The sequence below is a fragment of the Stigmatopora nigra genome, chromosome 16, assembly GCF_051989575.1.
Source record: "Stigmatopora nigra isolate UIUO_SnigA chromosome 16, RoL_Snig_1.1, whole genome shotgun sequence".
Classification (NCBI taxonomy): domain Eukaryota; kingdom Metazoa; phylum Chordata; class Actinopteri; order Syngnathiformes; family Syngnathidae; genus Stigmatopora; species Stigmatopora nigra.
In genome coordinates, this window is record NC_135523.1 from 12,210,537 (window position 1) to 12,224,919 (window position 14,383).

The following is a 14,383-nucleotide window of genomic DNA, read 5'->3' on the forward strand; positions in this document are numbered from 1 at the left end:
TATGAAGCTACGCCTTCTGGACCCACAATATTTTGGTGGATTTCAATTGCCAGGGTGTTCCAAGAACCTTCTGAAAACGGTCTCGATAGACTAAGTCATCTTCTGTGTCATAAAACAAAGTACAATGAAAGTCATCCTTGGGCGGATGGTAAGGCCGGAGTGAATCAATGAATGATTTCCACTGGTGATAAACAAACAACAGTCCCCCAGTGGCCGGAGTTTCAGGCTCAAGACATGACCAATAGATTGTTGCTACCTCGGTGTCTTGTTGCATGGGACACATCAACCATTGTCCACATGTTCGTACTGGTTGCGAACACGGAATCTTTGCACCATTTGGTAAAGTCACTGTGAGGCCATCCGGCCCACATAAGATGGTAGCTCCAATAGACATCAACAAGTCTCTTCCCATTAAATTCACAGGTGTTTGGGGTGAATGGATGTAGGAATGAAATAGAGTCTGTTTTAGGTGGGGTATTTCCGTTTGCAGCGGTCTGGTAATAGGCAGAGCTTGAGGAGATCCCGAGAAGCCGACCAAAGTTATGGTTGAAGAGGAGAGACAACCGGCTGTGAGCGGCATGTTCAAAGATGAGTATGTTGCTCCCGTTTCCACCAAAGCTGATGTTTGGACGCCGTTGATTCTCATATGAAGCATTGGGTCTGCCGTTCCCCTGCTTACCGAGCCTCTCGGGCACCCCTATTCGGAGTGTGGAGGATCCCATGGACTGTGAGGATCATCTCCACCCTGGTAATATTGTCCAGTTGACTGAGCTGGCTGCTTTGACCGCCATGGTCTGCCAGTGCCTCTTGCTCCTCCGCGCGTGGGCCGCTGTTGATGTGGTGGCCCCCCCTGTTGTGTTGGGGGTTGCCGCGGGTACTGTCGCTGACTGGGACACTCATGTCTCCAGTGTCCAGGACGGCCACATGTAAAACAGTTGTCTTGTTGGCCCGGTCTCGAGTACCCTTTTCCCCGGCCACCAGAGAAACCACCCCTGCGACCACCGTATCCATCATGGAACTGACCACCATCTCGAGCCCGACCATGGCCCTGGAACATCTGGGCAGATTGGTTTGTCTTTTCCTGTTTAGATTTTTTGGATTCACTATAAAATTTGGAAAGTTGTAATTTTACCAGAGCAGAATTCATATTTAGCGACTCGGCTTTTTCTTTTACCTTCTCGTTATCATACATCTTACAATGGTGAGACAGGTGACGTTTAAACCTTGGTTCATCACCAGTCAACAAGTCAGGGTCCTTTTTCAACTCCTTTTTCACAGGTTCTGGAAGACCCTCGACAACAGCTGTTCGGAATAAGAGGATAATATCTAATCTGCCCGATGGGTGTCGGCCGGTACTATCTATCCAGGCATTAATGCACTTTTCATAGTGTACCGGACCTCCCACTCCATCGATGTATGGAAACACGGTTGGAGCCATGTCATGGGATCTTGGGAAGGTATTTTTAATTGCCGTAAATAAGGCGCCCGATACCTGGGACAATGGGGTTTCGTGTGGGTACCTGATAGTTTCTGCTTCCTCCTCTATCATTTGAAATTGATGATGAGAGCAGGAAGCTGATATGGCCTGTCTCATGTCACCAAGCGCACAATTCTGTCCGCTCATTAGGGCCAAAAACTTCATCAGCCATGTATTCCTCCATTCGCCATTGGAGGGAGTTGGTCAGCCAATGTAGCCACATCCCTAAGACCAAGAGGTTCAAATATCATTTCTGCTCCCTGAGGGCGGAGGGGATACATACCTCCAGATGTAGCTTGTACCCGCTTTGCGCTGGGCTTTGGTTTTGGCGCGGCAGTCTTGTCTGGTGTCTCTTTTGCCCCATTGTTACGTGGGCGAAGGGCGTAATGAGATCCCAAATCTGGTAGAGCCTGTTTATACATGTCCACACTCTCATTCTCCTGTTCACCTGCAATGTCTGAATCATTATCTGAGTTATAGTCTGATTGTCGATTCGCGTCCTCAAACAGTATACGATTGTCAGTCAAGTCATCTTTTCCTTTTTTCCTACCTTTCTTTATTTTATTTTTCTGTCGAGTCCCTTTGGTCATTTCTTTTTCATCATTGTCCTCTCGGTCAGTCAAGTCAACTCTGGATCGTTCTGTCCTATCTATCGCGTGTTCAAGATTACATGCTTTTCCTATGAGGCCTTTTGCCTCGGAGGACATAGCTTCCTCCTCATTCTCAACGTCAAGGATCAATCATCCACCTAAAGTCACTATTGGTGCTTGTATGGGTATACCGTGAGGTTTTAATGGAGCTTTATTATTCAGTGGAGGCGCTGAAGGTACAAGAGTCAAAGTTGGTTCGATCTGGGTGGGGGCCCTCACCGCAGCCAAAGCTATTGACGCAATTACCAGGTTGTGTATTGCCAATCTATGCTGTTCCAACTCCTCCTCCTTTCTCAGTATCGACCCCCGCCTCCACCTCCACACCTCCTCTTTTCTCCTTCGGAGTTCCACCTCCTTAGCTGTGACGTCACGCTCTACTTTCCGCAAAGCAATGGACAAGTTATTCATATTCCATTCATGCTTTTGACCTACAAAAAGTACATTTTCTTTTAAAGTACTAAATTGTTTCACCAACTCGCGTCTTATTTTTGGTTGTTTTTTTTTAACTTGAACACCACTCAGAACCTGTGCTTCCACATCTGCATACAAAATTGTCAATTCATTCCATTCTCCACATTCTCCCGCACTCTCACATCCTTCCATTTTCACCAATTCAATCTAGATCAAGTCTCCGGATAAATTTGGAATTTTAGTATGTTCAATTCTAGGAATTATTGTTACTTTTATTTTTTTTTTATTTTTATTTTTTAGAATCAATTCTAGGAATCAAACATCTGTGGACCCAGTCGTTTCCCTGCTGAAGACTTTAAAATAACTCCTGCATACAACTCTTTCCGGAATCTCTTGTTCCTTTGTTTCATACGACCGTTTTCTCTATCTCAAAACGACTGTTCTGGGATCGTCATTAATTCCGACTCTAGGTATATCACAACCTTTTCGGAATCTCCTATTCCCGATATCCCCTTTCTATAGTCACTTCTCCATAATTTAAAAATCCAATAGCAGAATTTTAACGTTTCAGTAATAGGTATTCTGCTTACCTTTCAGTTGATCAGGCGCCTGTCGGAGAAGTCCCAAGAGAAAGGTCTCACGCTCGCCGGCGTGCCCTCACGTTCGCTGACGTGGTTAACTTTTCTTTATTCCCACGTTCGCTGACGTGTTTTAACTTTTCCTTATTCCCACGTTCGCTGACGTGTTTAACTTTTCCTTATTCCCACGTTCGCTGACGTCTTTCGATAACCGCGACTCCACGTTCGCCGACGTGTTTTAGAGTCCGCGGCTGGCCTTAACCCATATGTCTACGCAGTCTCCTCCCTGGTTCACGGACAGAGTTATCGGCCTTAACCCCTATCTGTCTACGCAACCGACTCACGGACTGGGTCACCAAAACTGTTAGACTATAAATATTTTACCTGACTCCAATTCCTTAACTCTGTAGTCTCCAGTCTAACAATGGAGCGTGTTCAGCATCGGAGGAGACAAACCAGGGTTGAGCGAGTTTATCCACAGATGATTTATTCCATTCAAATTGATTCATACAGAGCTCCGGGTCTCCCTCCCATAGAATAAGCCCGCTGAGTGTTGATGTCCCAAAGCGGAGGATGGAAAAGACATTGTCCAAAACCGCGTTTGCCCAGTTATAGTCAAACAAAAATGCATATTCATTCGCTGACTATTAATGAGATGTGGGCTGGTCCAGGGCTGCTGTGAGGGGGGGTTTCTCTGGGCTCCACATCTTCCAGCCTTGAATCCACATCATCCAGACCTCTGTCTCCGCTGGTTCTATAAAGTCCCGACCCTCCGCCCTGCTCTTTGTTCCTCTGCCCTTTGAAGTCCTCCATCTGGTCTCTTATCTGTGTGGATCCCACCTTGAAATAAGAATCTCAGGAAGAGCCTTTTGTTAACATTATAGTTGAGGAGTCTCAGACCCATCCTTCTGTTCATATTGTATTTGAGTTGGGAACCAGTGGCGACTCTAAAACAAGACCGCCACAACAAAAGGAATGAGTAAAATGTGATATCAAAATGAAACAGCTATACTAAAAAGAATGAGTAAAATATGATATCAAAATGAAACAGCTATACTAAAAAGAATGAGTAAAATATGTCATATTCTTCACCACTCAACGAATCATAATTAACCACGTATATGCAACTGACCTAATGGACATCCCATTGCCCCCGGACACATTGTCTATGGGGATGGATCATCATCAAAAACCCTGGATGGAGAAAAACACAACGTATATGCCGTGGTGACTCAAAAAGACAACCTCAAGACAGGACGACTCCCCGGCGACTGGTCTGCACAAGCCGCAGAAATAGTGGCACTGACAGAGGCTTGTAGACTATTCCTAGAACAAGACGTGACGGTGGAAAGACACAGCCCAATCCCTGCTGAATTCCTAAGAGAAATGCAAAATCATTCCCCAGAAAAAGAGAAACTGCAATGGGAAACAGAAGGAGCCACTCAACACAAGAACGGACTCTATGCAGTAGAAAACAAGCCATGCGTGACACGATCATTGTTTGAAGTAATTGCCAAATTGAGCCATGGGAGGAGCCATGTCTCAACAGGAGGGATGATCAGTACAGTACAACAAACAATGCATGTTCCCAGAGGTCTCCAAACTTCATTTTTTTGGCAGAAACTGTCTGAACTGCTGTAGACACAACTCTCAAGGCAACGAACGACCCAAGCATGGAACAAGGCAAACAGGAACATATCCCTTCGAGCTTCTGAACATGGATTTTATCAAACTGAACCAAAGTGCTGGACTCGTCGAACAAACCATTAGAACAGTAAAACTCAGACTCAGAAAAACCATGGAAGACACAGGAAAACCATGGCAAGAATGCCTGAGCCTGGTAGAAACGTACATGAGAATCATTCCAACAGCACAGGGATGCACACCATTTGAGGCAGTGAACGACAGACCCTTCCACTTAACAATGTGGGAAAAAGATCTGGTGGTAGAAGAGAAAGGAGAAACAGATTCCCTCACTAAGTGGTTATGCAAAATGTTCGAAGAAAGAACTGTGATGAATGGAAAATAATCTGCCGACATCTTCTCTGTCTCGCACAGAGGAGGTCCTGTCCCCAGGAGACCTGGTACTCGTCAAGGTGATAAAAAGAAAGTGCTGGTCTTCTCCACGTTGGGACGGACCTCACCGTGTGATTTTGGCCATCATCATCACCGCTCTGTGTTCAACCACATGGGGGGAACGTACCAGAACCTTGGTACACTCCCGCTGGAGGAGAATGCCCCACTAGCTGGTTCAGGAAACGATCAGGGGCCCCCAGATCTGCATCCCATTAACCAAGACACCAATCGTCGTTCAAGTCCCTTTGCTCAGCCTACAGCTTACTCACTTGGGATTACACAGGACTGACTCCAGTTATTTTTATTGGTACCTACAAGCTCCCAGAGTCTGAGTGGTCTGGCCAGACACCTTGGACCAGGTCCTCCTCCATACAGGCTACAAAACCATCACATGGCCCCTTTCCAAAGAAGCTACCACCATGCCCGCTAACTTCACCAAGTTAGCCACCACCATCAAAGATGGTAAACATATGCTAGACCTTACGACCAATATCCAACAAAAAGGCTGCATCAACCTATGCCTCCGACCGGACCGACCAGGAAAAGGCCCCCTCTTTACTATCACCATCCGCACTACTAGTCCAGCCATGGTCCCCAAAGTGATTGGTGTGAACCCCTTCGTACAACCATCCGCCACACGCCTACTCAAAATCCGTCCGGCAGGAACACCTAAGCCTGAGTCTGGAACACCCTACGTCTGGAAACCATTGACTACAGATTCCAGGCCCGACACTAATCAATTACTTATTGCCCTGCAAATGACTGAAACGTATCTGTCCAAAGTCTTAGGGACAACTGTCAGTTTTGCCTGTATTTAAGACACACTCACTGGTCATTCGACTAGAGTTGCAGTAACATCGCAGTGAACAGGACCCCACTGTAGGAACTCTCACTGTCCACTTTGCAGTCTGGTAATACATATTTTCTATTTAAATTTATCTCACTCTTTCTTAGCCTGCTCCTGAAGTTGTATTTTCAGACCTAACAAACATTTCAGTTTTTTTGCCCTAATGTGCGTTTCATGTGCTGAAAATCACGTTTTGGCCAAGTATCATAGTTTTCACTATAACTTAACCTAACCCTAACCCTAACCCTAACCCTAACTTCCATCACCTAGAATGATATCAAATGAAAAACCTACTTAATTTGGACGATTATACACTATATACACAGTAACTATGTGTCACTGACAGTTTGTTTCGCAGCGGGGGAACATTTCAGTTTTTATTGCCTTAATGTGCATTTCATGCGCTGAAAATCACGTTTTGGCCAAGTATCATAGTTTTCACTATAACTTAATTTCTAGCACTTAGAATGATGCAAAATGAAAAACTTACTTGAATTGGACAATTATACACTATATACACAGTAACTATGTGCCTCTGACAGTTTGTTTCGCAGCAGGGGAACATTTCAGTTTTTATTGCCTTAACGTGCGTTTCATGCGCTGAAAATCACGTTTTGGCCAAGTATCATAGTTTTCACTATAACTTAATTTCTAGCACTTAGAATGATGCTAAATGCAATACTTACTTGAATTGGATGATTTTACACTATAGACACAGTAACTATGTGCCTCTGGCAGTTTGTTTCGCAGCAGGGAACATTTCAGTTTTTATTGCCTTAACGTGCATTTCATGCGCTGAAAATCACGTTTTGGCCAAGTATCATAATTTTCACTATAACTTAATTTCTATCACTTAGAATGATGCTAAATGAAAAACTTACTTGAATTGGAGAATTATACACTATATACACAGTAACTATGTGTCTCTGACAGTTTGTTTCGCAGCAGGGGAACATTTCAGTTTTTATTGCCTTAACGTGCGTTTCATGCGCTGAAAATCACCTTTTGGCCAAGTATCATAGTTTTCACTATAACTTAATTTCTATCACTTAGAATGATGCCAAATAAAAAACTTACTTGAATTGGACAATTATACACTATATACACAGTAACTATGTGTCTCTGACAGTTTGTTTCGCAGCAGGGGAACATTTCAGTTTTTATTGCCTTAACGTGCGTTTCATGCGCTGAAAATCACGTTTTGGCCAAGTATCATAGTTTTCACTATAACTTAATTTCTATCACTTAGAATGATGCTAAATTATTAGGTTCATTAATAATTACCTTCGTCCGTAATTATCAATAACTGCAGGAAGACATCTTATTCAATTATTGACATTTAATTAAATAGAAATGGATACAACAGATAAAAGCCTCCGAAGGGGAGAGTCAGCAAGTGTCACCTTACAACTTCCGAACGTCTCACCGAATAGACGTTTTCGTCCCACTCTTATGGTCATGAATCAAAACAAGTTACAGAGTTGTTGATCATTCCATCACGTATGAGTAAAAACAACATCTGGGACTACAATAACAATCAAAGTTTTTTACTAATAACAAAAACAGGAGACTAGACCTAACAACATTTAGATTAGAGTAATTATACAACCTCCTTGACCTAATGAATCATATAATATAATCATAATCATATAATGGTTACATACAGAAAAACCCGAAGTGCACGGTTACATAACGATAACAACATTCTTGTTATTGGCCGAATAGCCCTGGCCTCGTCACCAAGGGCCCACCAAATCTCAAGGACCCAGATTGGGTGGATTGTTTTTATAACCATCCTGGAACAGGCCGTCCAGGTTAAAGATGACTTGGCAATACTCGTGACCTCGCAACACTTTTGAAAACAGAAAGAGAATGATTTAACAAAGTAATGAATTAATACAGAGAATAGAAAGAGAATGATTTAATAAAGAAATGAATTAATATAACTATTATAATAGTAAAACAGAATAAACCCAACATTCCCCCGTTTTTATAATATGTATGGTATTAGTCATTTCTTAGTAATCACTAAATGGTAATGTCGGGTGCCTGTGATTTTTCCCGCCTACTCCTTACTCCCATGGCTGGTCTGAAAGAGAAAGAACATAATTATATTCGTCCAATTGGTCCTCGGATTTACCGTACTCCTGGACCTCACTGCTTTCCCCAAACCGTCCCATAAGATACAACTCATGTACTTCAGAATTTGTAGGGGCAATTGCAGTATTTATAAGTCGGCTTAGCAAGGAGCGCAAACAGGGGATAATACAGCACCCACACAATGTTAGGATAGCGGTTATTGTGCCAATAGTCACCATGAAGGATGTAGCCAAATCTTTATATTTTCCAAAGGTCTTATCCCACCAATCTGACAATGCGGACGTATCTACTCCAGAATGCTCTTGCATATTGCGGTTCAGTGTTTGCAGGCCAGTAATGGCCCTGGTGAGAGATCCACTGGGTGACGTGTTGTTCGGTATGAAGGTGCAACATTCTTTTCCAAACATTGCACACACGCCCCCTGTTTCAGCAAGGATCATATCCAGCGCTATGCGATCCTGGAACGCCATCAGACTGGTAGCTGCCAGTTGCTCCTTTATGGCCACAAATCCCTGTTCAGTATAATTTCCGAGTTTTTGGACATTGTAATGTAAGTAATTTATTCTATCCACATTTTGTTTGGGGTGATTAGAAGGAAGATAGACTCCCAACCTGCTGCGATCTGATTAGCCAGCTTATACTCATCTGGTACGCCCCGGGGGATGCCAATCGCATCAATGTATGTTGGATCTCCTTCCCTCCATGCCTCTCGACGATGTCAGGAGGGACGACCCTTCAGCATCTCCGAATTTTGAGCCACCAATTGTATCTCCTCCACTGTGGATGGAAAAACAGACACTGGTAAGAGCAGTGAGACCAAAGCACATAGTCCTGCCGCGTTTTGACAGGAATCGTATATTTTATCTCCACCACACAACCACCACAGGTCAGATCGTGATATTAGGGGTGCAGTTGTTTTTAGAACGCCGGCACACCACGTCTCATTTATCGCCCCCAGCTTCAGACCATGCCCTGTAAGGTTTAAGCAGGAAAAATGATTAAAGGCAACATGTTTTGAAAATGTGGGTATCTCCTTTTTACCTTTTGTAACAGAGTATACCTTATTCCACTTCTCACAATTGGGACTTACATCTTTTTTTGTCATTACCTCTGTTACACAATCAAAAGTAATCTGCGCGGGTATTATTCGTAAAAGAGGCCGAGGCCCCATACATGCTACACAAGATTGATTTATAGCGCCAACTGTACTTCCCATTAGCAGTAACCAATTATTCCATGTTTGGGAAACCCCTGTCGCAGTAATGAATTCCTCATCCCTGGTCATTTTCCCCTTTAATCTGATTATGGCCGAACCGGGCGTCCCCTTCTCCAAATTTTCTCCCTCAAGATCCATAAGCGTGGTTATTTCTGTTGAGACACAAATGTAGAATTTGAAAAACATGTCTTCTCCACTTGCCCATGGTCTTAGGAAATACATTTGACAAGGCCCTTTTCCACATTTAATTTTTTCCGTCTGGATCACTATCTTTAATCCTTTCAACGTATGGGTTTATTTTATCAGGGGTCTGATGATTTTCGCGCAAGGTCGTGTACTCCACGTTTTCCAATCTTGACCAGTTTCTGCGACAAGGCTCCCCCAATCCTCATACTGAACCGTTATATACCACTCATACCCTCCCCCATAGGCTGATCCCTTGTATGTTGTTTGGGATAATCGTGTTTCTAAAGTTAATTTCTCCCAGAAAAGGTAGATTTCCGCAGTCTTATTTTCTGGAAAACAGAATATTTTGTGTGCGTTTTCCCTTGGAACAATATCTTTGAAACACGTTTGTAAATTTGATTTGGTGGGTGTTGTCATGTCGTATAATTTTTTCCCAGGGACAGCTTCCCTTTTTACCCTTTTGTAAGAAGGTGTATCCTCGATTGAAACGCCTCCTCCTCTTTCTCCAATTGTAGAAAGCAGCCCTACTGTGGATGGAAATAGAATCACAAACATCAATCCCATTGCCCTAAGGGCAATGATTGTTTTTGTTTTTAACATGACCTTTTGGTTTTCTCTGGGAGAGTTTTCCTTTGGAACGTTTCAATTGAGATAACCTTCTTACTGTGGGAAAGATGGATCCAGGTAGCTCTCTCAGCTATCTTGATAGCAGTTGGGGTGGTCAGCAACACTTGGTATGGACCTTCCCACTTGGCGTCGCTCCAGTGTTTCTTTTTAATGCTGCGTATCAGCACCCAGTCTCCAGGAACCACTGTCGCTTCGTCCGTTTCCTGTTGAGAAGCAAAATCTCCCTCTGGTAACTTAAGTTCGGTGCGCTTTTCTAAAGATTTCCGCATGTAGTCTGCTAAATTTGCCTCATCATCCAATTCCCATTGTGTAGTGAATAATGGTAATTTGTAGGGTCTACCGAACAGGACTTCATATGGGGTTAATCCATTTGAAGCTGTGATGTTAATATATAATTTTACTAAATCAATGCATTCAGTCCATGGCCTTTTTGTTTCTTCCATGCATTTGTTTAGTCTATTTTTTATGGTTCCATTCATTCTTTCGACAAGGCCAGCTGATTGTGGATGGTATGCGCAATGATTTCGCAGCGAAATATGGAACCTAGTGCCAATTCCTTCAATTATTTTATTAACAAAATGAGTACCATTATCACTATAGATGGTTTCTGGTATTCCATATCTTGGAATTATATCCTTACATAATGCCTTTGCTACTGTTAAAGCATCCGGGGTTTTTGCTGGGAAAATCTCAACCCATTTTGAAAAGGCATCCACAATGACTAAACAATATTTTTTTCCTGCACTCTTACTTAATTCAATAAAATCCATATGTATTTTTTGAAATGGATATGTAGCTTTTGGGAATTGTCCGCGTTTTGGCCGTACGGCCCCTTGGGAATTATGCCGAGCACAAATCAAACATGCTCTACAGAAATGTTTTGCGTATAAATTAAAACCGTACGTCTTGTAGTGGCGTTGTACTAAGGCCACCATCCCCCCTGTTGAGACATGTGACTTCCCATGAATCAAAATAGCAGCCCATCTAAACAAGTTTTTTGGTAAGATTGGCTTCCCCTCAATACTGGTATAAACCCCATTTTTAATTTTGCCCCATTGTCAATCCATTTTTAAATTCCAATTGAGGACTCTGTATCTGCATTTTTGCCAAAATGTCTTCCGATAGTATATTGTTTTTATATACAGAGTCAGTCATCCCAATAAAGGGTCTCCCCGCAGCGTCCTTCGCTGTCTTATCAGCAAAGGCATTTCCCAGGGAAACCTGATCCTTTTTTGAAGTGTGTGCCGCACATTTACAAACAGCGATTTGTTTTGAAAGCTGAACTGCGGCTATCAGTTGTTGCAATAATTTGGCATGAGTCACTGCTTTACCCGTAGACGAAACCATGCCCCTATTTGCCCAATAACTAGCAAAAACATGGCACGACGAGTACGCATATTGACTATCGGTATAAATCGTAACAACACCGTTGGTCATCAAAATGCATGCTTCCCTTAACGCAACCAATTCTGCTGCTTGTGCTGAGTAATTTGGTGGCAATGGTTCTGCTTTTAAAACTTTAGTCGCGGTGACAACCGCATACCCTGCCCTTAATTTTCCCATTTCATCTATCCTAGCAGAACCATCAACAAAGAGGACTTCACCGCTGTCTAGCGGTTGATCTTTCAAATCTTTCCTACACCTTTTAGCCTCTTCAGCTAATGCTTGGCAATCATGCCGTTCCCCATCCCCTGGAATTGGCAACAAAGTAGCTGGGTTAATTTTGACGCACCTCTCGAGTGTGAGATGCGGTTGTGAAAGTAAAATGGCTATGCAAGACAAATGCCTGGCAGGAGACAAAAATTTCATATTAGTCTGTAATAACAATGCAGCCACTGCATGCGGCACCCTAAGGGTTACAGAATGAAAAAGTACCATTGTGGCGCTGCTCTCCACTGCCATGGAAGCAGCCACAACTGCACGCACACAGTGAGGTAGCGCGCAGGCCACCTTATCTAATCTGGTTGAAAAATATGCAACAGGCCTCAATTTCCCTCCGAAATCCTGAGTTAAAACAGACGTCATGTACTCTCCTCTACAGTCCACCATTTGCACAAAGGGTTTATTATAATTAGGTAACGCCAAAATCCCACTAGTAACTAGCATCTGTTTTATTGTACAAAACGCATTCTCAGCCTCTGCCGTCCAATTCAGAGCCGAGTTCATTTTTAACCCATCTTCATTCATTAATTTAGAAAGGGGGGAAACAATTTCTGCATAATTTGGAACCCACGTCCTGCAGTAATTAGTAAGACCCAAAAATGACATGATTTGTCTTTTAGTTAGCGGCTTGGGTGCTTCCAACACCACCCTCTTTCTGTCATCCAAAATCTTTTTCCCACCTTTCACCAGATTATGTCCCAAATATTTCACTTGTTCTTTAGAAAACTGCAATTTATTTCTGCTTATTTTGTGGCCCTCCGACGCCAGGTGCCTTATCAATGTCACAGTGTCCTTTTTACACACTTCCACACTAGGCGACGCCACAAGCACATCATCCACATACACAATAATCTGGCTGCCCCCCGGTGGCTGGAATCTTGCTACACTGCTACTCATTATCTGTGAATATATCGTGGGGCTTTCACAGTATCCTTGTGGTAATCTTGTAAAAGTATATTTTTTCCTACCAAACGTAAACGCAAACCAATATTGACTATCTCGATCTAATGGGATGGAGAAAAAAGCATTACTTATGTCAATTACCGTAAAAAATGCTGCCTCCGGATCCAAATTATTCAGAAGTGTGTGTGGATCTGGCACACACGGCGCGCGTTGAATTACTGCAGAGTTTACCGCTTGTAAATCCTGAACCATTCTCCATCCCACAGAAGGAGCCGCCTTTTTTACTGGAAAAATTGGGGAATTACAGGGTGAATCATCACATTCAATTATCACTCCCGCCCTTAATAAATCTTCAATTACCGGACTTATTCCTTTTAAGGCATCAGGTTTTAGTGGATATTGTCGTATACATGGCCTAAATTCACTTTTTGGTCTAATTACTACAGGTATAACCCCTTTATCGCCCTACATCGGAAGGTCCTTTTGACCATATTTCAGGAGGGACTGTTGCTAACAACTCCTCCTCCTCTTCCGATAGTAGATATACTTCCTTAGTTGTTTGTGATAGTCATAGCAGGTAAATTCCCACATTCACATTCACCCCCACAGTCTGAAACACTGCCTTTCTGTATGTTTCCGTACTTTCGCTATACTCAAGACCTGTATCCAACATTATCCAATCACTCGTCTCGCGGGCTGTTTGTATAAAGTCACGTATCACCTCCTTTCCCTGATTATGTGGCTTGCATAATACAATGTGTGGAGTTCCCCACTCGAGAAAAAGAGTCTTATATTCCCTTGACAACTCAACCCCTGCCACAACTGTAGAAATTCCGTCCGTGTACATATATTCCAATTTAATTTCAGACGGCGTGACTCGTCTCAATTTGTTTTCATAAATTTCGTCAGGCCCCTCCGTCATTTTGTACCACATTATAACATGGAGGGAGTTTATGCTCGCCACACTCTGCCGCGTCTCAATCAAACTAGCAGCTGTAGATAACAAACTGTTTCCCACACAAGCCGGCGTATTATTAGACACATCCAGAGTATAGTAAAAGAAAGCAGGTTGCTCTACATGCAAAACATTTAATTGGCCACAATTAATTTCCTTTCGCCTTTTAACCACCATATTTCCACTAGCGGAGGGTACTAACGCCAATCCCAATTGTAATAGTCCATCCCTACCCAGTAAATTGACAGGACACTCTTTTACCACCAACACCGACATTTTACATGTTTCCCCTTCCGGATCCCTTATCCAAACCGGAAACGTCTCTGAAGCAGTAGCAACCTGCCCATCAGCTGTCGCCACATAAACCTTATTTTTCATAAATTTAATTCCCGGAACATCCTGTGTAATTGCAGTTTTACAAGCTCCAGTATCACACAAAAATGTTAAACGTACCCCATTCACAAACAATGTAATTTCAGGTTTAATTGAATCAAGTGTCAGTATTTCCGCTAAATTTAGCTCCACTCCCCTAGACTGGACCCCACCAGTTGTCCCACTGGGCCCTGGCCCTACGCCAGGCTTTGCTGATTGAGTCCCAGCCCTAGAGGCTCTGTTGTCTGGGCAATCCCGCGAAATGTGCCCAGTTCTTCCACAAATCCAGCATGCATTACTTTTAAATCTCCGATATTTATTTA